Here is a 23202-nt window from a genome sequence, read left to right as displayed (position 1 = left end):
ATGTTGACTTTGGTCCAATTATGACAAAAAGTATACAAACCCTTTAACCAGTTCCTGACTGCCCATATACTATAAACATCCAGTTGGCCCATGCCTGGCAAGGAAGAGGTACAAAGCTTCTGGTAAGGCAGTGGTTAAAGAGGACCAGTTATGTCCGAAAGACAGGAGGCCTGGCTGTAAAGCTCTACAGTCACGGCCCCATTGACTCTACCATTGTTTTTATTTTCTGTATACTCACCACCCTTCAACCATGTATGGTCTTCTTAGATCTGGATCCTGTGCTGTGTGTCATGTAGGCTACGCCAGACTATCAATCAAGTCTGAGTCACTGATTGACAATGAGCGGTGGAGACCATCCACTTGACACATACACAGCTCTAGGGCCACATCTAAGAAAAGCCTGTAAAGGCAAACAGGGGCGAGTATGAAGTAGAGAAAAATGGTGATAGAGTTAGCAGGGCCACAGATGCAGAGCTATGCAGCCAGCCCCACTGCCTTCATAACTTGACAGGTCCTCTTTATGGGGTGTAAGAGCCTCACAGTATTACTGGCAACACCATTTTTGCTCATTTAAGGGCCTTTTACACGTGGCAATGATTGGCGGAAATAGCCATTCGGCCATTCCTGATCCCTGCTTCATGTAAACAACTCACTGATCGGCCAACAAATGAGCCCATAACGATCTTTTGTCAGCAGCATATCTCCCAATGTAAACAGGACATGCACTGCAGATAATTGTGCAAATTAATGGCCGTACAAAAGATCATAAATCATGAACGATCATTCATACAGCCGAAAATTGTCTAGTGTAAGAGGCACTTAAACGAATGCTGATTAACTTGCTATATTGTTGTTCATGCTCGTTATGGCCAATGATCCCCCTGTTAAAAGACACTAAAACTATCAAAAAGGACCTGTTTTATCAGTTTTCAGCTTGAAAAATTTTACTAATTGTCAGCCTTATATTCAGATTTTTTTTTATATTCTTAAATTTCCCTTAACGAGGTTGTTCTACTTTTAGCTGCAGGAACCAAACAGCTCCATACATTGTGCAGTGGCCCAGATGGGTACTGCAGGCTGAGTCCTGTTGAAATGAATAGGACTTAGCCTTCAGTAGCGATTGCAAACCACTGTGCAATGTACAGAGCTGTCTGCTTCTTGCAACAAAGCAGCTAGGAGTGGGACAGCCCCTTTAAAGATCGCATATAAGTATAGAATATTTCTCACAATATGTCGTCCTACACCCGGTAACCATGCTCTAGAACAGGTATTTTATGCAACTGTCTTAATCTAAAATGGTCTGAAGTAAAATGCATCAAATTTATTATATTTGGCACATCTTCCGCCTGTTCGTGTGCCTGAAAGTGAGATGCAAGCCAAGCTAGCATAGATTTGTGCCATATAATTTATGCCAGATTAGAGTAAATCGGTCAGGCCACAGGAGGACAGTCAGCTCCCTCCAAGTCCCTTCCGGTTGTTGGGAAGTGCCAAGTACGATGTAAAATTGCAATTTTTGTACAAAAAGATAAGCACCAAAATTTGTGAGTTTTTTGCTTGATAAACCCCTACCCTGTGTCTTTCAAAGCTCTTTAAGTGATCCCTTAATCTTGGACAAACCAAGACAGTCACACAGCTTCTCAGACTTCCTGTTACACAATGTGCATCGGTAGTCTAGGTCAACACACGCTGCTCTGATTGGTCAGCACTGCCCATGTGAGTAATGATGGCCAATCAGAGCAGTGTGTAGTAACTACCACTCCATTCACGTATAGGATGGAGGGAGATCAATGCACTCAGCATTTTCCCTCCATTCCATAAAAATCAACGGAGCCTTGGTCATGCACACACACCACTGGTCATGCATGTTCCATTCTCCTTGAGGAGCACACAGACCTCTGAAGAGCTCAGCAGGTTATTAATGGGAAAAGCCATTTAAGTCAAACTCCCCCTTTAAAAAAGTGACATTAAAAGGGTATTCTCATGACCTTCAGTTATCCTCTATTCATAAGATAGGGGATAACTAGCTAATCCATCAGGGTCTGACCATTGGGACCCCACCAATCACCAGAATAGGGGTCTTGTGCTCTCCAAGAGACTGGCAAGATGAATGGAGCAGCAGTGCACATGCTTGGCCACCACTCTATGGGAGTGCTGTCATTGAAATGAATAGTGCAGTAGTCAAGCATGCACGCTGCCTTTCAGTCTTTCGGAGGACACGGGACCTCCATTCTGATAGTTAGACCCCCACCAATCAGCTATTTCCCTATCATGCAGATAAAGTGTATTCCAGTGCCATTCAGTTATTCCCTTATAGCCCTGTCATGCTTACTATGCAATGAGAGTCCCCCCTATAGATATACCACAACCCCCCACATACCATAGCTTGAGAACTTAGGCTCTAGAGCACCTGTGTATGTACTGTGACGCTTGCAGTTTTCTGTAGCGGGTATTAATGAATGTTTTTAATGCTATAAGGTTATTAAATGATTGGAAATGTTCTTCTTTGTAGCCGTTGAAGAGTCAGTTATTAACACTGATAGAAGAAAGACATAGTTTGGATTATTACCTGCACTTTTATGACGGTCACATACTTTTTATTGCACATGAATAACGAGGGTAATGAGAAAACTGATTGTTAAATATTAAATATGCCTCTACACTTAGCTGGGGTCAAAACTATACTACAGCTGGCATGCCAATAAGCACAAAATTAAAATTTGTGCAAGTGCATTTTTAATAGATTAGAAATGTCTTATTTCTGTTACCAGCTACTGACTGCAATTCTACTGGTATGTATACACTTATGCAGGTAACGTTAAAAAAAAGAATGCGCTTGCCGTGTGTCGTCCATGTAACAAATTTCCATGTTTTGTTGATTTCTACTGCTAGTTAGCTTTACTGTTAACTGTTCTTAAAGCTAGGAATGTAAAAAAAACGGCTTCTGTAATTGGCATGGATGTGGCTGAGGATCAGAAGCGGAAGGAGTTGTGGCACCGGCTCTGTGGCACAGTTCGTGAGAGGCGTTCTGACGATCCATGAAGGAGGTGTACCCATCAGACCCGTAATAGCGTTAGAGCGATTTAGATTCCTTAGCAAAGGAAAAACGGTGTGTCACCTAGACAGCGTTCTGTCAGAATAATTGACCTGGACCAGCATTAACCTCCAGTTGCCTCCAATTTCTTAGCACTTCCATGCCATACGCCTGCCTAGACCTGCAGGGTAAGGCGATGAGTGTTGAGTTATACGCTCTTCATTGTTTGGCGTTAATGAATCCGGTTCAGGTTGCAAGCATCAGCCACGAGAGTCTGTCTGAGTTTTTTTATCACACCATCCGTCATAACCCGTGTGGACAGGCACAATTTCTGGCTGATCCCCATGAAGCCCGGCTTGACCCAATACCTAGTGCATATAGGGTTGTTCCCGAAGATAAGAGAGGTGGCAGCCACTCTGGATTCAGATACAGGGAGGGGTGACGAGGTGAGCACCGATAGCAACAACCCACCAGGAGTTCCTTGGCCTACATGCTCTAAAGAATCAGGTCACAACGATCAACTGGCCAACATGCCCAACTGTTATAAAAGTGGGCAGCAAAGAACATACTCAAAATATGAGTGGTATGCTGGTGTCACAGTCCATTGTCCACGATGGGGTTGTAGTGCAGGGCTCTCGACACGTATATGGGGTGGCTGCACTATTCCAATCTATCCCAGAGATAGATTGTGCTTCTGTAGTTTGCCATTTCTTTAGATGTTACTTGGGTCAATTGTCTACATTCCCTCAGTGGTTCCCATCATTGATTTAGTTTCCTTGTGTCGTACGTTGATATTACCCTGGGTGCTTGTGGAAATTTGTCTGTCCTATTACTTTACCTGAGCCATTATATAATTGTTGCTGAATATTGTCTCAGTCTTGGTGGAGTGAGGTTGTGTGCATTGGAGTTTTCCTGCTAAGCTAAGTGGTGTTCTTGTTGTTTAATTCTGCTGTAATGCAAGGAGGTGCTTTTGATGTTCCTTTGTGTTTTCTTTCTTTTAGGTGCTAGAGTCAGTGGCCAAGGCCCAACATGTGGGTCTGCCTTTATCGAGGCGATAACCTCGCTTTTGGGTGGGGCTATTCCTTCCTAGAAGCCAGGGTGAGGTTATCCCTTCTTTCTTTTCTTTTGATTATATTGTACTTCACTTTGGTCCGCAGTCTGCTCCCTGTGTGAGCACAACCTTACATGCGTCTTACATTCGGGGCGAACGTGACATATTGGATGACAAATTGCATGGAGCTGAATGTTTGGTGATTATATGGTACATTCTTCACCACGCATCATAGCATCTACTTCAAAAATCTCCCATCAAAACTTCAGGTGAATACAATAACCGTAGATATTGAATTAGTATATACAGTATACGGAATTATTGTGAAAACATACAATTATACTGGAAATTGCTGAATTAAGTCACCAGGTTTGAGACTGGCAGTGAAACCGGCTAATCCTATTCCTGACCGGTTTATAAATTACAATATGAAAACAATAGATACCAGCGCTCACAATATTATGTGCCGATTGCATTTACTGTATCACAAGCATTTGTGGGGCTACAATAACCGGTGACCATGTGCACCAACAGGGAATACGGTAAAAGTAATTTCTCAGGATTGGCGCGGTTTCATACAACAATTCAGCGACAGAGAATCTTGCCTTGAAGACAACATTTTGCAAAATTAGTTGATAACAACGCAATACAATAAATCCACAACCACATTGTTTAAAAGGCCTGCTCCGTTTAAAGGGGTTGTGCCATTAGAGATAACCCCTTGCTGAATGCAGCACCTAGTACGACCATCTGATTGTCACCGGTCGTGAAAAACAGATGATTATTCCGGGAAGCAGCAGCCAACCAGGCATTTTCCCTGCAGTGGCTAATGTAAGAGAAATGTAATAATGGATGATGGTCATTAAAATGAATGGCTGTCCTTGTAAGGCTAGGTACACACTACTCTATTTGGGGTTTTGTGTGTCCATGTTAATCAATGGACAGCACAAAACCCTACTGTAAGATACAAGGTCTATAAAGCTATGCCAATAGACGTTTTTTCACATGGTCCACATGAAAAAACTCACAGTATGTTCTATTCTTATCTCTTATATAGATGAGAAATTGGACAATGCATGTCAATGTGCTTGTATCTATGTAAATTGGACCGCACACTGCCTGGTGTCCATGTGCTGGCCTATGAGAGTTGCGCCCAGGTCTAGAGTTTGGAAGCCTAATGCAAAGACATCAAAATTCTGCCAGAGCAGCTCTCCATTCCAGCTCATAATGGGGGTCGTGAACAAGGAAACCCACATTATGATGGTATATGAATAGGGGTACGCTTTTTGGGGCAACCCCTTGAGATGCTAATTTCCCAGTGACTTTTAAACACTGAGTAAATAAGGTTAATGTTACACAACCTCTAGGAAATTGTATCTTCCATATCAGTGCAATGTTTCCCAACCCAGGACCTTGGTCTCCTGTAGAAACTGGCCAGGAGTTTCACAGAAAATACCCGCATCAACAGCTTTAACTTTTATAGTCAGGGTGGCAAAATGCTTGGTATAAGGCCATGCTAAGTAATCAACAATGTCAGCACAGGGCAAAAATTGAGAAATTTGCTCACTCAAATTCTGACCTTCTCGAATTTAAAGTAAGAGTTCCCTGAGATTGCAGCAATGAACGTTTTAGGTTTCCCGCTAAAATGGCTATGATTTTTGCCAGGAATATCTGTTTTAAAAGAATTGCAGAACTAGCAATGCTCTAATGTAAGTACAACATGGCGGTTTAGTGGTTGGAACTGTTGCCTTGCATCACTGGGTTTCTAGGTTCAAATCTGACTAAGGGCATCATCTGCGTAGAGTTTGTATGTTCTCCCTGTATGTTTTCTCCAAAAACATGCTAATAAGTGAGTTTAAAAATTGTAAGCCCCTATGGGGGCAGAACCTATAATATCAAGTGCTGTACAATATGCATGTGCTATAGAAACAATTTCACGTGTCTACTTATGGGGTCACTATTTCTTTATACCATTACCGGAAAACTGTTTGGTAATTTAGGTATTAGAAGGACATTTTCTGAGGATTTTTAGTAAAAGTGTCTCAAAGGTAAATAATTGGTATACAAGATGTTCTAAGGTTTTAGATCACTGTCTACTTCGAATGACAATTGACCGGTGGTCTTCCATAGTTTAGCCATTATGATCATTTTAAATATGTAGTGATGCTAATGAAGGTTTTCACTATAAAACAATATCATATAATATAAAATAAAAATGATGTTTTTTAACGCCATGTTGGGCATGTTATGCATTAGTCCAATATAAACTGTTTTGCCAAACGAACTCCAACATTGTTCCGGTGACCTCCTCCGAGTAAAGGCTGTTTCCTGTTATGACACATCTTCTAAAGACACTAGAGGTTATTTATAAAAAGCCTATAAAGAAGAAATTGTAAAAGCTTTCAATCAGAACGTTTGCGTCTTGTATAAAACTGCAAGGGGACTACATCCTTAATGCCCTCTGATCTAACAGGTGAAAGCCAGACTCTCATCGACACCGAAGACATTGTTATTTCAGCTGGGGCACCTATCCTTTTAATCTAGGTGGTCAATGAGAAGAAAAGCAAATCATGTTACAGGAAAATACATTTTTCAAGGCTTATGGTTAAAAGAAAATATCTTGTTACATATATACTCAAGGTATGGTGATCCAGAGACCACAATGGGAGGAAAAAATATTTATTACCTTTTTTTAGAATTTCCCTTATTAAATACATAAAACATCTATTTTATATTACGTAGAGTTTGCAGTTAATTGAGGGTGCACTCAATCCTCGTGGCAAAAGCTGTTAACTATAAACAGTGCCATATGCATACCTTAGGTTCATTGATACAGCTGGTTCCCCAGCTTTTGCATGTGTTGCTGTTATGTTGGGATGTAAATATACTCAGTTTGCTCATAGACTGGACGAAAAGGTTGAGTATCAGGCGCAACGTGGGAACATATAAAAGTACACAACACTGTATTCGCTTAACTTCTCTATTTATTATATAACCAGCATATATATATACATGCGTTTCGCGGCTGCCAAGCCTCTTCCTCTGTATCTGCTGGAGGCATACATTAGATTTGGAGAGCCTTATCTTGACGCTTAACTTTCTCTATAGGCATGACGTTAACACAAGGCTCTTCACAACTGACGTATGCCCCCATCAGATACTATGATAAAGGCTTGGCAGCATTGAAGGGCGTATGTATGCTGGCTTTACCATAAACCGAGAAGTTAAAGGGGTTGTCCCGCGCCGAAACGGGTTTTTTTTTTTTCAACCCCCCCCCGTTCGGCGCGAGACAACCCCGATGCAGGGACGTAAAAAAAAAACCGCTCAGCGCTTACCTTAATCCCCGCGCTCCGGTGACTTCTATACTTACCGGTGAAGATGGCCGCCGGGATCCTCTTCCTCCGTGGACCGCAGCTCTTCTGTGCGGTCCATTGCCGATTCCAGCCTCCTGATTGGCTGGAATCGGCACGTGACGGGGCGGAGCTACACGGAGCTACACGGAGCCCCATTGAAGAAAGCAGAAGACCCGGACTGCGCAAGCGCGGCTAATTTGGCCATCGGAGGCCGAAAATTAGTCGGCACCATGGAGACGAGGACGCCAGCAACGGAGCAGGTAAGTATAAAACTTTTGATAACTTCTGTATGGCTCATAATTAATGCACAATGTACATTACAAAGTGCATTAATATGGCCATACAGAAGTGTATAGACCCACTTGCTGCCGCGGGACAACCCCTTTAAGCGAATACTCTGTTGTGTACTTTTATATGTTCCTGGGTTGCACCCAATACTCAACATTTTTGCCTAGTCCGATATCTATTCTCAACGCGTCCAACCTTGAAGTCGTGACAGTCACTGAGGTTGGACGAATTTGCTATATAGGAAAAAAACTTTTTGCTTTCAAGAGTCAAACCTACACATCCCTATACAGGATACAGTTCACATGGTCTCCCTTCTTGTTTTGGCTTGCTCAACTTCCTTTTCTGTACTGTCCACTTTGCTCATGGGGATGGAGTTAAGTGAACCATGTTGGATTGTAACCACTAAGCCTACTGTCCAACCTTCTCCTTAAGCCAAGTCAAACATCTCAAAGCCACCCCCACTCCTATAACAACTAAGGGTCTTTAGCACAAATCAGTTATTCAATTAATCATTGGATTGTTGAGTGTAAACATGGCCAACAATTTCATGAAAAACAGTAATTCATTTGATTATGGTTTGACGTTCATTTTATGCAGGCCAAGGTATGTCATTTGCCAGTTGTTTCATGCAAAAACCAAGCAATCATTAAATCCCAGATTTGGAATGGGCAATATTACTCCCCTGACAGATGAACAATTGACTCAGCGAAATGCCGAAAAAATGTGAAGATTACCTGTGCATGTAAACGGACGTAATTTGAAAGCAAACGACTCGGGCATCGTTCATTCCAAAGACCCTAACACGCATCTCACAGGGTCATCAGGCATGACTCATGTCTCATTGTTTCAAAATTTGCATATTTTACCACAATTCGACCACTGGTTTCTGCTGTAAGCTTTTATTAGGGATATTACACAGATGGCCCTAGATGGAATGCTCATAAAGAAATTAAGATAATTAAAACATTTTGTTTTATGGATTATTAAAAATGAACCATATTTGTGGTTGGCTTTTTGTTATTCTGACATGTGTTTGGCCATAAATGGTATTTTAATGTATGGTATAAAAATAGCAGCTCTCTACATAAATCGGGTATGGCTACAACAAAAGTTCAGCAAAAAACTGAACTCATAAAAAATGTTTCATTAATCTAAAACGTATGGGCTTCCTTAGTTTGACAATAATTAAAGGAGTATTCCAGTTTCGGGATGTTTTTCTAATTTTCACCAGTCTTGTGGATGGGTGAAATTAGTAGATTGGTGGGGGTCCGACTGTTGGGATCTAAACGAGTGCGACCTGCACTGCAATCAACGATGTCATTGCGGGTGTGAAAAGCCACTCGAAAGTGAGGAGGATGGGAGAAATCGGGCCCCAGCCAATCTATCAGTTTATCAAAGAAAACTTGAAAAATGTCCTATAACGAGAATACACCCTTAGAATTAAAGGAAACCTGCCAGGTCCTATAAGCACAGTACTTTTTATACCTACCAGGCTCTCTATTCCCACGCTGTCACCCTGGGAAGTCGGAACCTGGTCTATCAGATGACTCATTTCTTCAGTCAGTGTGCAATCACACCCCTAGAGAACAGTACATAGCCTGGTCGAAGAAAAGAGTCATGCTCATAAACTGAACACCAACTTCTCGGGGTGACAACCAGGGAAAGGGAAGTCAGGTAAGTATATAAAGTACACTCCCGGCCGGACTCCTTGATCTCTGTCTTATAAGCACCATAACATACTTTATGTTGCTTATAGGATATGATGGTTTCCCTTGAATTCTTTGGCCGACTTTATCAAGGAAACAATATTAACAAAACCAAACAAAATGTAACTTCTTGTCTGGCTTTGCCAGTAATGTACATACAGTAGTTCCTGACCATTATTTTTATAGTCAAGCAGGAAGACGCAATGTATTCTGTCACAGGCAGATGCAGGTCATCACATGTTCCATTCCGTGAACCACGGTAAACAAAAGATCTTCTTTGTTTGGGTTAATGTTGTGTTACAGACCATATGCAGACTTTATGTGGCTTTCAAAACAAGCAAAGCAAAGGAAGACACTGGTTCAAAGTTCTCCTTTTCAGCATGGTTTGTAGATCTTGCAGGAGAAAATAATAACCTTTAGAAGCACACAGCCCTGTTGGGACATGCAGGTGAAGTGTAGGAGAGCAGCTGTCACCTCTAGGAATCACTCATCATACATGGAGCTGGTTGGGATTGGTTTCAGCTGGACAAACATTTTATCTACAGCAACTGATGTACAACTTTGTGTCCCCTACTGAGCCGATCAGGTCAGATCACACACACTCTTTAGCTCTCCTTATCTTTCTATCAACACGCTATACAGGTGGCTGTTTTTTTATTGCTGCACCCAGACTAAGCAAACAGTTCCAGAAAAAGAGGAAAGCAGGTTGGCCTCATTGTGACCAGAGTGCATCAGGACGTTCATCTGTTCCAGAGACTATCACCTTTTGTCCGCACGTAATGCATGTTAAATGTTACAAAAAAATCTATATCTTTAAGTCTCTGATATATTTCAAATATATTGAATGTATAATTAAGAGTGAACTAGCTACAGGAATACTGACAAGGATGATACAACATATATGATGCTGCATTTAAGGCATTTGATTTACTATATGTTATAATGGATATTTCAAACATACATGACCCGCCATCAACAGACATAAGACAGTAGTGGTCAGTAGCAAAAAAAAAACCTTGCTACTTGTATAGAGCCAACTTAAGCAGCGCTTACAGGTAATTTATTTATTACTCCCACCAAGCTGGGTATTCATTTTACCGACCTCGGTAGGCTGAGTCAGCCTTGAGCCGGCTACCTGATCCGCGCGGGGATGGGACTTGCAACCTTCAGGTTGTGAGCGAGAGCTTAAGGGTGCGGGCAGACGAGCGCATAAACGGCGCGTTTTTGCGACCAAACGTATATACGTGACCATCTGAGGCAATGGTTTCGAATGTATTCGTTCACATGGGCGATTTTACGGCGCGTAAAAACGGCAATTCGAAAAAAAACGGAACATATGCGACCGAAATACGCGCCAACACATATTCGATCGCCGAAAAGACCGTTTGCGAAGTAGGAACAAACGAAAATACGCTTTCTAGCTCTGGTCGTGATCGGTGAAAAACGATCGCTCGGGCGATTATACGTTGCGCTCGTGCGAACATAAATACGCCTACGCTCGTCTGCCCGCACCCTAACACTGCATTTCTGCTGCCTTAACACTCTGCACCACAATGTCTACATCAAATACCCCAAGGTGCACCTCGGATGCAAAATAGATCAGCTACATTCAATTTCATTAAGGACCAATGATCAGCCGACAAAGAAGTGAATGATTGTTCATCGATTGATTGTTCAGTTTCAACGAGGGTAAAATATTGTTACTGATTTGCGGTACATCTTCTTATGTGAACAGGGAGAAGTATAGTTGGCCCATGGAGACGAACGACTATAGAAGCGATCCTTTGTCCCATAAGCCTATTCTTAACCCTCGTAAAAGAAAATGAAATGAATGATGATTGACATACATGTCAATCGACACTCATTACATCAGGCCAATAGCTCGGCTGATCTAAAGCTACCTTAAAGTAACTGTAGTCATAAAGACATGTCAAAAGTTGTGATCACTGGGAGTCGTGCAGCTGAGACCCCTGCTGATCACTAGAACAAGGGGGCTACAGCACTCATTCCAGCGCTACTTCCCTTTGACCGTCTTTGGTACTTGCCAGTTCCTCCAAGCAGCTGAAGATGGCCTCATAGAGGTCTATAGAAGAGATCTATAGACCTATATGCACTCATCCTCAGCTGCTGGGAGAAGTTGGCAAGTAACAAAGATGGCTGAAGAAGCACAGCACTCAGGTGAGTGCTGAAACCCCCTCGCTCTAGCAATCAGCAGGGGTGTAAGCAATGGGCCCCCACTGATCAAAACTTTTGACATGTCTCTATGACATGTCAAAAGTTAGTTAAAAGTGCAGTTGCTGTTTTAGGCATGGCTGGGGTGGTGCTTTTGATGGGAGATATCTCTCCTGCTACACTGGCCTTACGCTGGCTGCAGCAAGCAATATTTTAATTTAGGTATGGACTAAATTTGGTGAGGTCCCAATAAAAAAGTATAAAGTGTTCTACAAGTGTGTTCTTCACAGACCAATCAGCAGACTATAGATGGTTCCTTATAGTGTCCTGATGGAAATGGGAAGTATTGGGAATAACCATCGAGCTATCTGTCATCAGAAATAGAAGCAGTGGTGAAAATAATACATGAAGGGAATGCTATAGATGCACTTTCCTATAATATTCTCCGATCTATGATTTGGTGCACCCATAAGCGAGCTGTTCGTGTACATTAATGAAGATTACTGCATTGTTAATGCTTGTAGCTAGATTGAGGAATCTAGAAAATACTTTCAAAGTCCTCAATGATACTGAAGAGTTTCCACAAATAACTTCATTAGTACAGAAAAGTAAAATCGGAATTTATGGAGCATTTTCTGAGAAGCGTGTGATACATTTACTAAGAGAGAAGGAAATATGGTCTGTTTGGCAGCCACACAGAGCGGCTGTTAATTTTGCAGACTAAAAATATCAATAAGCCATTAATTCAGTTTAAAATAGACTAATTTTAAAAGGCAGGGTTTTTTTTTTAACATATGTGTTCAGTTTTTTTTTTAACACAACATATTACACAGATGAGAATGTCTAAGTAACTTCTCATGAATGATTGCAAGGCTCCATAAACTGATTATGATACATTTCAGTTTGTTATATAAGGTAGTGGAAATGGACATCTCAGGTATGAGAATAACATGGTATAAATGAATTGAGGGTGTTTGGTCTGTTCAGGGAGACAAAAACTGGGTCAGTAGTATCTGATTGCTTGGATGTAAGACCACTGCTGATTGGTGCTCTATAGTGTGCTGAGATTTACTGCTGGGAGAGGGGATAGCTGCATCATTCACACTTTGGGCACAGAGCTGTTTATGTGGCTGCTTTAGACTTCTACAGGACTCTGAAGAACTGCAGGTAAGAATGACACGAGACCAAATTGTTTCCATACAGAGTTTACACATTGCTTTTTTTTTTTGAGTAATTTATTTTTTTGTGCAACCACATTAAAGAATAACTTGTCCTTTAAAATATTTTTACTCCCATTATTACAACAATGTTTACTTTTTAAGGCATTTTGTGGTCACTGTTTTGGAATAAACCAATATGCAAAGGGTTTTCCAGATCTTAAAAAAATTTCCAGAGGCTTAGAAATGAGTAAAATTAAAAATGACATACTTGCCTGCTTCAGTGTCACCCCGTTCAGTGCTGGAGGCCCGTTGCCCGCTTCTTGGAACCCAGAAGAAGCAGTCTCATGGTCACATGTCATTTGTGTATGTGTATATGACTACTCAGCCAATCACAGGCATCAGTGGTGATTGTTCTCTGACCGCTGAAGCCTGCGATTGGCTGAGAAGTCACATACACAATGAATGACAGCCAGCCAGCTTCTTCTGGGTACCAAGTGGTGGGCGTCAGGATTCCAACGCTGGATGGCAAGCCACTGGATCGAGAGAGTATGTATTTCTTAATTTTACTCTTTTTTTAAGTCACGGAAAACCTTTCTAATTAGTATGTTATCTATCCAATGACTATATCGGGTGACAGTACTGAGGAGAATTAAACTGTTTATATTGCAAATATCAACTTATATGGCTATATTGTAAAATATGAATTCACATGAAGGTGTTAGTCGGTCTGGGTAGCCTATCTACTGACCACAATATCCATACGTTCTTCTGCTGGCATGTTAGTGATTGCAACTGAATGATGAATGCCTACAAGCACATTGATAGCTCTTAATGTTATTTTGCTTTGGCTGTGCTTCAGAACTTTGGTATGTTATAGCCTATTAAGAGGACTGAAGTTTTTAGGAAGACATGTGTAGGTCTAGTGTGAGGATAGATGTCACTGCGATCTGGCATGTTGGTGTACTGAATAAAATTAGTTTTAATTATTTATCCATATGGGCATAATATACTGATACAGCACTTGTAGAATTGAATTTCGCACTGCGCTACGTTGTTAACCTAGCATGCCTATGTTATTTGCATAGACCGACAGTCATTAACTGCTAATGGCCAAGCAAATAGCATAACGCACCAAACTATCATTCGGCATGTTAAACAGATGTAGCGTGCCAAACATTGGTTTGGCGCATGCTACATCTGTACAGTACTGTTCCCTTGTCTAACAGGTTACCCAGGTTGTAATATTGTAGCTATGTAGTTTTCTTCCTGCTCAGGTACATACATATATTTTGATCTCTTTCATTATGGACAACTGTGTCATGTGATCTACAGTCTGACAACCAGGCCATTGATTGGTCTTCTGGGTAGACGAATTGTACGTCATACCCATGTAGAAGACTTTCTGTGAATTACAAGATGACAGACAGCCCCAAACTCCACTCTCCTTGTTCATCCATATGTCCCCCATGTAAAGGGTGCTGCAGAAGATATAATGTGTGCCCTATCAAAGGGACCAGGAGTACAGTGATATAATAGGCAAATCTATAGAATGATTAGCTGCAGTCACAAAACTCCCCGACTCATTCTATATGCAGAATCTCCAGGGTATGTTGATGAGATGTGGCTTCACACTGCTCTTCTTGCCTTCTGCTTGTCAAAAAGCCCACAATCAACAGGCAGGGGAAAGCAGGGTGAAGCTGCATCATGTAGGAATACACAGACTTTGTAGTCAGTGAGTTTAGTGTGACTAATCTATCATTGCTGCCTTTAGACATGACTCAAAGCAGAGCCAAAGACATAATGAAAAAATGGAGGCTGTATAACAGGAACCATATCAGAGCAGAAGGAATTAAGATGGTAGACAACCCATAAATGGCACATGGCATGCAAAGGCATATATAAGGGCCTTGACATTCTTTAAAGCATACCAAACTTTTCAGATGACTTTTCAGAATGTGTGTATATGAGGAATAACACAATTTGTGAGTACTACAGTATATAACTTGTATTCTGCATTTATCACACTTTCCCTTTCTGCAGACTATACATTTGAGTTTCTGTTGTAACAGAACTGGTGGGAGGAGTCTTAACTATTATGTCTTCTATACACTGTCGATTCTACTTTCTGCAACACACATATACACTCAGACATATCATCATGTACGACAGCGAACACCAGTACTGAGCAGTGTAGATGTGCACAAAAAGAGACAACTCACCATTTGCTCTAATAGCAAATCTGTGTGTGTATTGCTTCACTCCTCTTCCCCTTCTCCTCTGCTCTCATAGACCTCAATAAGCAGGATGAGTCATCCCACTCCTACACTTCCAGTTCTGCCATTGTGTGATCTCCAGTAACAGAGAGAAAATCAATTGGCAGCGGACTCCAAGTTTGGTGGAACGGAAACCCTTAGTGCCCGACACTAGGCCGCCTGCAGACCGGCAGGTTGGATTCTGCATGCGGAAACTGGCCCTTGCAGTAGCGGCGTCTGCGTGTACCTGCTTTCTTTTTCTTCATCTGTACTACGGATGGTTCGCACGGCTCGCCGTCGGACATCTGCAGTACAGATATATATATATATATAACACAGGTTTTATATATATATATATATATATATATATATACATACACACACATATATATATATATACATACACACACATATTATATACATACGCATTTGCTCTGTGTGAACGGCCCAAACTACTCTGCACAGATGTCTCTACTATTAGGTAAATAATATCACTTGTGCCATATTCATTGCAATTCCACACCCTTTATCTCGATGTTATAAAGATGATTACAGACAGATATACACAGTCACACTGGGGATAATTAATGCAGAGCATAATAATTCCAAGAAGTAGCTGCTTGCCGCAAACACTTTGCCTGAGGCACTCTAATAAACTCCAATTTTCATTTATGGACAGCACAACTCTATAGAACACAGTGGTAACATAATATACAGTAAATGATGGTGCCATATTAATTTTACTTAAAGAGATTAAAATATTTTAATATAGACACAGCCAAGGAAATTGATACGTGAGCGTCAGTGCATTATTAATACGGCCACGTTTTGTTGACTTCTACAAACCCAAGTAACAGAAGACTAGTATGGACTTTAAATCATTGCTTTAAAATATAGAGATTTTTCCATGAGTTGAATAATGCAATTTATTATACATTATAGATGGTAGCATATGGCCATTTTGACCTATAGGAAGCGCAATATTGACTGGTCATGGCAGTAGATGGGTTTGCTGATCTTGCCTTGGCAAAACTGTAAAATGGGTTTGAGTCCTCTTAATGACCCTATATCTGGGTATATATAACATAGTCTTATAAATTGCCTCTTTTAAGTAGCGATATATGGGAACCCAAACAATGGCCCATTGTCTTGTCAAGCAGGGTTCGGAAAAATCCCAAGATCCATCTAGCCATTGAGCCATCTAGTCAACATTTTTGAGGTTGTTATTGAGGATAGCAATGAAAAAAACACTGATTGGACCTCTAAAATGGTATACTGACTTTGTGGAATTGCCCATCTGTCGCCTATAGCCTAATGTTTATTGTTCACTTGTTCAAGTACAAACTGAAAAAGATTGTGCACAATCACTATGGAGATACCACCAAAGTTGTCATTGTTTCCATGGGTCATATTAGCTGATTTATGCTGCATTCTTAGTCAAACACCACAACATCAACTAAGCCCAGTGCACAGTTGCGTGAAACAATACAGGATAATATATGTCTTTAATGAGTAATTAATCATTTTGAAGGCTCTAAATGCTGTGTGCCGGTGACTAACATTCCCGTATAGTGAAGCCAACATAAGTATGAACATATTGGGCATCTTGCCACAACAATTATGTCTTCATGGCAAAATCAACACTTGAGACTTGACCTAAGATATCACCAATTCTCACCCTGCTGTGATATATCTCCATCATTTTCCACAAACACATTAATCTTCGGCTTGTATAAAATAATGAAATAATGAGCGGCAATGCTAGGAAAGAAACCTTTGCATATTAACATGTGTTATTTTTGTTTTGACCGGTCTTCAAGTCTTGACTATGACAGGCGGCCTAGTGGTATGGAAGAAAAAGATAAGATGCTGCCGAGTGCCATAATCATGTATACTCGTAGGTTAATGTGCATTGGAAAAAGTTTGATGACAATTTTTAGTATCTTTTACTTTAGTCATAATTTAAAATACAATGTGATACTTTTGGGGTAGGTTCAGGAGTTGATACAATATTGCATGGCCTTAAGGGGGTTGGCCATAACTTTGGGCATTTTTCTATTGATGACCATTCCTCAGGAAGATCATCAATAGATGATCTTTGGAGTCCCCTACTTGGGATTCCCACTGATCAGCTGATTCCTGGTACCAAAGTCAGCATGGACAATAGAAGAAGCAGATAGCACTGTCTGTACTACAGAGGTCCCAGTTGGTATTGCAGGCACAGCTGCTATTAAATTCATTGGGACCTGTGCCTGCAGTACCAAACCAGGCTGAGGCAATGTTAACACTGCTATCTACTTCCGGGGTCGACCACATTTACATTAGTAATGGGAATCAGCTCATCGGCGGAGATCCCGATCTGCAGCTCTCTGCTGAACATATATCCATTACCTATCATGAAAATAGGTCATCAATAGAAAAATTGCCCAAGAAACCCCTTTAAAATAGTTATGCCCTTTCTGTTTACATTTCAAAAATACCATACACTGCCATGTAATAGTACAGGAAACCAGTAAATTGCTTCAGGGCTTACTTAAGGCTGGTTTCACATCTGAGTTGGATCTTCCATCTGGGGGCTCCATCACAAATCTGGCTTAAAATACTGGGAAGAAAAAGTGCTGCGTGTAGCACTTTTTCTTCTGTCCAAAAGACAGGCAGCTGGGTGAAAAGCGGATCGCTTTTCGGTCCAGCCAGAGACGAAGTCGTTCGGCCTTAGGGATTCCCCTATCCTGCTCCAAAATAGAGTGGAAAAGCAGAACACCAAGCGCTAATGTGAAACTACCCTTACTTCCCTCGGTCCCTGATGGGTACCTATGTAAACAAATCATGTGGTTTCTTATATCATTACATGGCAATGTATGGCGTTTCTGCAATTTATGCAGAAAGCGGACAATCCCTTTAACTATGAACATGGACCTTAATATTTTAGGTTCGAAGTATATCATAAGGTAATATTTTATTAAAGTGGAAGATGATTGGGCAAATTTAATGACAATCAAAGAGGGTAATTGGTTGAGAATGATATAACATATAGAGATGAGCGAGCGTACTAGCTAAGGCAAACTACTTGAGCAAGTAGTGCCTTATGCGAGTACCTGGCCGCTCGTCTCTAAAGATTCGGGTGCCGGTGTGGGAGAGCGGTGAGTTGCGGCGGTGAGCAAGGAGGAGAGAGGGAGAGAGAGATCTCCCCCGCCGCTCCCCACCCCCCCGCCGGTACCCGAATCTTTAGAGACGAGTGGGCAGGTACTCGCATAAGGCACTACTCGCTCGAGTAGTTTGCCTTAGCGAGTACGCTCGCTCATCTCTAATAACATAGTGATGAAACCTTGACTGCTACCCAAGAAGATGGTACAAGGGCAACATTTCTTTTTAAGTTATAAATAGAAATTGTCAGAGCCTCCTTGTGTTGTATCACCACTGTTAAAATAGTTAAAAAGTAGCATGATTCTGTTTATGAAACAGCTAATTAGAATGGACACATTCATTGAATGGTCTCTTTGGTGTACCGGCTGGACGAGACAGTTGTGTAATGACTGTCTTCTATAAACAGGAAACACCCTTGAAAAAAAGGAACTAAAGACAATTCCTAGTTCTGCATCATAAACAGTATCTGTCCAGTCTTCAAAAAGGTGGTTGGCAGTCCTCAGTGACACTTGTGGGGTTAACATGTGATTTTAGGCATTTTAGACTTCTCAAACACAATGAGCACTGTTAAGACTATATGGCCGACTTCCAGCGAATGAACAACACAGACTTGTAACACATCACAGGATTCATATCTTCACATGTTCTTCTTCTTTTATAGGACTTGTGTCTGAGATGCACTTAATCTGATCAAAGAATGGCCACTATTGCAAATCAGTACGAGGGATCTTCATGGCTATTCATTATAGTAGACCAATATGGACGACCGATTGCCTATTAGCAATCTACCAAAAAGTTACATCAATGAAACATAAGCCGTCAATGCAGAGGGGACTCGTATTGGTGTATAGTCACAGAATGCAGAATAAGTCTGAACGACATGAAGGGCTGGAAGAAAGGCTTCATTACACAGCACAACGCCCCAGGCCAACGTCTCTACAGTGGTGAGACACGTAGGCCCAGCAGTACAGTCAATAGCTACATAAAATCTGACATTTACACAAACAAGAAGGGTTGCTGGCTGCTGTGAGACAAACATCCATAACGCACTATTTCAAGGAATACAGCTGTAGGGTTATGTAACACCCAGCAAAGAGCTATATTTTTGTATAGGACCTCAACTTTTTACAACAATGAGTCATTCTGGAGATAATATTAAAGTTCTAAATGTCTTTCATAGAGTTCAATAGGATAAAATAAAGTGTGGTTTTCCTTTCTGTAGTTTAAGTAGCTTAGAAGCTCTATTCATCCTTTGAGCGTCTGTGAGGTCTCTTTTTGACTTTCTTATTGTCACATTCAGCATGACCTGTGTAGCTCCGATTGGAACTATGTACCTTATTCAAGTCCACATATAAACTTCAAAGGTTTGATGCTCCAATATCTTTTTATCCTGAAGCCAATAACTGAAAAAGTAAACTATGTAGAAAAAAATGTATCTTTTTAGGAATTAACATTTGGACTAGCTAATGAAGCTTGTAAAGATTAACGACCAAGCAAAAATCAGTTATTATAACTACTAGAATTGAAGAATATCATTTCATATTTGATGAGGTCATTGACACTGCCTGACTGGGTAGTGGGGATTTTAGTTAACTGTAAGCTTAACTGGAGCAACCAGTGTCAGGCAGCTGCTGCCAAGGCAAATAAGATCATGGGGTGCATCAAAAGAGGTCTAAAGGCACATGATTTGAACATTGTTCTTCCTCTTTACAAGTCACTTTTCAGACCACACATGAAATATTGTGTACAGTTTTGGGTACCAGTACTCAAGAAGGACATATCAGAGCTTGAGTGGGTACAAAGTCAGGCAACGAAAGTAATAAATGGAATGGGCGGACTACAATACCCAGAGAGGTTAGCAAAATTGGGATTATTTAGTTCAGAAAAAGACAGATGAGGGGCGACCTAATAACTGTGTATAAATATATCAGGGGTCAATATAGAGACTGTGGCTGTAACATGGGGGCATCCTCTGCATCTAGGGTAAAGAAGGTTTCTACACCAATGTAGAAGGGGGTTCTTTACTGTAAGAGAAGTGAGACTGTGGAACTCTCTGCCTGATGATACAGTGAGGGCAAACTCACTAAGAGCGTACAAGAGGGACCCGGACGTCTCTCTTAAGCACAACAATATTACATGTTATAGTCACTGATTACTTCAGAAGGGTTGGTGATCCAGGGATTATTCTGACTTCCAGATTTGGAGTTGGGAAGGAATTTTTTTCCCTAAAATATGGAAAATTCCTTCATGTTTATTTTTTATGCCTTCTGGATCAACATTACTATGCATGTTACTATAGTATAAGAAAAAACTGAAAATATCACAACTCCCGATCACAATGAAATTAACCGGGTCTATCATGTTACCTCAAGCTTTACACTTTTGATATAGTATAGATATTGAAATAAACATCAACCTTTGAATGGACTTCAAAATTGACAACCAGTTCTACGAGCCAGAAATGCAAGCTCACAGGAGTTGGAATATCCCTTTCTCCACTTGAAAAGACATACAGACTATATGACTAAAAGCCCTTTTACATGGCCCGATTATCAAGCACAAACCTTTGACCAATCATAAAATCATGTAAAAGGGACAACCATGAGCCAACCAATGAATGAACGATCCTTTGTTGGCAAATTGTTATATTACAGCAAGGATTAAAATGTGTGCAGTTCATCTGTACATCTTCCCGCGTGAACAGGGCGATATTGCCAGGTGGCCGCTCTCTCCCGCCACTCTCCATTCACTGTAAGCAGTGGCTGTTCAGTATCGAACAACTGCTGTTTACACTGAACGGCGTGTCGTTTGGATTTTAAGCATGCTCGGATTTTAACGATTCTCATCTAGTCATTCAGTTTCAGCATGCTATTACATGAAATGATTATCGTTCAAAACCCTGTGAGAGCATGGGGCTTTAAATGTCCAGAACGATAACCGTCCCATGTAAAAGGGCCTCTAGGGCCATCTGGGGAGACAGCACCTGGTGTACCCTGGTTTTCACCCTCAACCTCTTCAAAGTGGGAGGCAGCCTTTGCTGCAATGTCCCCAAAGCCATTTCTTATCTAAATAGTCCTGGTAGTGTGGATGAAAGCACTGCACAAGGCAGAGGAGTGGTACCTGATGGGAAGAACTGTGGCATAGCGGTCAGACAGGCAATGATCAGGGCTGGCGGTACAACTATGATAAGGAAGTCAAGGCAGAGGGTCAGGCCAGGCAGTGAGCACTAGCGAAGTCCAATAATCAAAGCCAAGATTAGGGAGCACAGAAGTCAGAATCATCCGGAGTCAGAACCGGAACAAACACAAACGGGGGTTCCGTCATAATGGCTGACGTTGACCAATTGCTTAGGCATCCTCCATGTGGAAAGAACGCCTAATATAGTTGGACCTGAGTAAGGATTGGTGGAAGACAAAATTAGGAAGCATGCACTGGCCCTTTAAGACAGGAGATGAGAGCACACATATGCCCTATGGCACCTGTTCACAGTTCAAGTGAGAGGTAAGCAAGGCGGTAGCGCTCTGTAACAGATACACAGCAGGCTCTGTGGGGAAGAACAATTGTAGTGACTATTGTTCACCCCCATACCAGAAGAACCCTAAAAAGGGATTTGCATACAAACAACATTTATCATGTATCCAAAGGATAGGTGATAAATGTACGATTGCTGAGAGTCTGACCACTGGGACCACCACCGATAGCAAGAACAGGGGTCCCGAGTCCCCTATTTGAATGGAGCAGTTGTCACCCATGCATACTATCATTCCATTCACTATGGGACTGATGGAGACAGCCAAGGACAGTTTATTTAATTTTACCAGTATATTACAGCACGTGACTTGGTGATAGTGCCAAAAGCTATCTGAGAATGGTGCTAAAACAGTCAAATCCTGCCTATTACATTTCCATCATATAGAACTATAGAGCTGAAAATCACCTTAAAGGCCACATTTAAGTACAATGGTGAGCTATAGTGACATGAGCTCGGACAATGTGAGTCACACAACCCAAATTGTCATTGTTAGTAAATTAATAGTTGCACTTGACATCTCCTCAAATGACAATGCAATGTTAATTATTCCCCTTTCACATTGGGAGTCTCTTTGTTTAGATGTCCTGGAAATATTGACAATGCATATAAAGCCTTTAGGTTCACACCCTAAAGCCAAGTTATGATCAATATTGTTGTTTCTGGTGAACATCGAGACTTGCATTGCTAAGGTACGGCTCATCTACCGTATGGAGACTTATATAGAATGCTGTAAACTTAAGTGCGAAACATATAATGAAGCCACTGGTTGATGACTAAATGAATGGCTCATCCAGACTAATGAGAAAAACTATACTCTGTGCGCAGATCATCTTTCTAAATAAACTTAGACTTAAATAGTAGATTTAAGGGTCCATAGAAGATATGCTGTCTATATAAACAGATGGAGCTGCTAATTATGGGCCATAGTTCCATGGAGATGTAGCGGCTAATTATGGGCCATAGTTCCATGGAGAAGTATGGAGGGCGCTGAACGGGATGGGGATATGTGTCTGAGGAATATCTTCCCATTCCACAGATTCTCTCTTTAGGCTGGACACACATGACTGTATTTGCGGATGCAATACGCAGTGAATAGAACCCATTAATTTCATTAGCACATATTTTGTGTGCGGATTTACATAGCCCAAAAGAATACACAACATATTTTATTTTCCTGTGCATTTGTGCAGGGAAATAGTATATCTGAGGGCTCAGTCACACGGGCACACCGGCGCCCGTGCTACTGCAGGAAGAAGACGGCGGCACTTCAAGATGGACCTCTCTCTGCAGCGCCAGAAGAAAGAACATGTGACCGGCTTCATAGCCGGTCATGTGTTCTTTCTTCAGCGCTTCAGAGAGACGTCCGTCTTGAAGTATGGCCGTCTTCTTCCTGCAGTAAGGGCTCAGTCACACGGGCGCATCGGCGCCCATGTGACTAAGCCCTGAAACTAATTAGGCTAATTAGCCATTTCAATGTACGGGACCGTGCCTGCAGATTTTTTAGCTCGAGCAA

At 41.4% G+C, this 23202-nt stretch overlaps 1 protein-coding gene across 4 annotated transcripts in view; it reads right to left on the bottom strand.

Moving 5' to 3' along the window:
* BCL11A (BCL11 transcription factor A) overlaps positions 1 to 23202 on the bottom strand; it is a 141239-nt gene that overhangs the window by 56328 nt on the left and 61709 nt on the right. The window lies entirely within an intron of this gene.

The sequence above is a fragment of the Eleutherodactylus coqui genome, chromosome 3 (assembly GCF_035609145.1).
Source record: "Eleutherodactylus coqui strain aEleCoq1 chromosome 3, aEleCoq1.hap1, whole genome shotgun sequence".
In the NCBI taxonomy this organism is placed as follows: domain Eukaryota; kingdom Metazoa; phylum Chordata; class Amphibia; order Anura; family Eleutherodactylidae; genus Eleutherodactylus; species Eleutherodactylus coqui.
The sequence above is the reverse complement of the archived record's forward strand: the minus strand, read 5'-3'. Positions and strand labels throughout refer to the sequence as shown.